We start from the raw sequence: 1,880 nt of genomic DNA on the forward strand, positions 1-1,880 counted from the left end.
TAGAAGGCCGTGCTAATTTTGCAGGAAGAGCCCCAAGGGCCAAGAAAAGTGCTTCTGTTAGCTGCTGCCACCACTGTTCACACTGCAAATATTTTTAAAACAATATTTGCATAAAACCCAAAAAAATGTAGACATATCAGTTGTTTTAGGGCCGAAGGCGTCCACATAGGTTCATGATCTTGAAATAGTCCATCAGAGTTAAACTATTTTCTCCAAATTTGTTCATTCAAATAGCTATCTTTAACAGGTAAGATAATAACTGTTCATAACTTTTCCATCGAMCTCCTCAGAAGATCTGAACTTCTTCTTAAGGCTCCACTTAATTCACCTTTCTCATTTCCTGTCTCCTCCTGTGACCTGTCGGGTCCTGTCCTCAGAATGTGCTCTAAAACAACCTGCCTTTTTTTTTTCAGCACACTTACTTCCAACCTGGCTCAGGTCCACACTCTCCATCAACAGCTGTGTAGCCATGTTATTATCTGGATTACACTCCTCCAGCACACTCCTCTGGGCTCAGCCCTAATAAGAGGGAGGACAAAAAACAAACAAACAAAAAAAAAGACACGAAGAGTAATGATTTAGGTTTGCATCGTTKAGGCTCAAACATATTTTCTGTTCTRGCTATCAGTTGGAAATTTTGTGAGTTTTTCATATTCTTCAGTGTGGGAAAAGAAACTGAATGGAAACCAGTAGTTGATCTCTTACATGTGAGATGTTGGAGAATGGCGTCTCCAAAAGCCTCACATCCCTGCGGTTACCGCAATAAACTGACTTTTGCCACATTCCTGCTTTTTCTCAGAGCTCATTAATAATAATGAGGACTTGTATTTTTAGTTTGTTTCTGTGAGGTTATGCGTGATAAACTCCAAGACTATCCATCATAGCAAAGTGTTTCTTTTTAACAAAGTTCAGTGCTTTTAGTTCGGAATCATGGGACCTTTACAACTTGACAGCTCCTTCCAAGAAGTAACCAAAACTTTCTGCTGTAACTTTTCAGCCCACGGGCCTGAAAGCACCATCATATTTAAACAAGCAACTCTTTAATATTGAAGACAAACATGTCTTTTTGTTCCGTCAAAGAATTGTAACAAAGAGATACTGTATTTGATCAGATTTCATAGAGGGAACACTGATTATATGAAAGATTCAAGTTTGGACAGCAGCTCTGGTGTGTCTAAGCAACACCAGGCAAACATGAATAAAACAGTATTTCTGTTACTTTCCTTCTGTTCTGTGATTAAACCATGTTGTCTGAGAAGAAAATGGGACCATTTGCAAAATAAAAAAGTAATGAGACAAACAGTTGGCAACGACAATCCACACTCCCACCGACATCGCTTCTGATTATGAGAACTGAAGACACAAATTTCTCTGATTTTACTTTGACAATGTGAAGCATATTTGTTTTAATTTTAGTCCATGTAGAATTTTGATGCCAGCTGCAACTTGCTCACGTGGAACTAGCTGCTCTGTTTTGACAAACGCTCAGCAGATGTGTAAAGAAATCTGTTAGCACTTCACTTATTTTAAACTGGAAAAATATGTGACAAAGTTCAATGCAAACGTTTTACAACAGGGAAGCTATTTTAGAAGCTTTTTATGGCAATTCATTTCCATCTTAAAAAGCCAGAGTTAACTTCTAAACATCTTTGGCTTGTTTTCTTTCCACTGGTGTTACTTCTCTGTCCAGGTCGGACCAGAAACTGTTAAATCAGGCTGCAATTGCATTCCTGTAAGTGGACTCAAATTGTTTATACATAAACTAAATTGGTACCTCTGAAAAGCCCCCAAAGCTCCTTCACTGCTTTTTGTAGGCATGTGGCGCTTCCAAAGCATTTTTATTTTTTTTGCAAGTCAGGGAGAATAGGAAGGCAAATGAC

The sequence above is a fragment of the Austrofundulus limnaeus genome, unplaced genomic scaffold, assembly GCF_001266775.1.
Source record: "Austrofundulus limnaeus strain Quisiro unplaced genomic scaffold, Austrofundulus_limnaeus-1.0 Scaffold196, whole genome shotgun sequence".
NCBI lineage: Eukaryota > Metazoa > Chordata > Actinopteri > Cyprinodontiformes > Rivulidae > Austrofundulus > Austrofundulus limnaeus.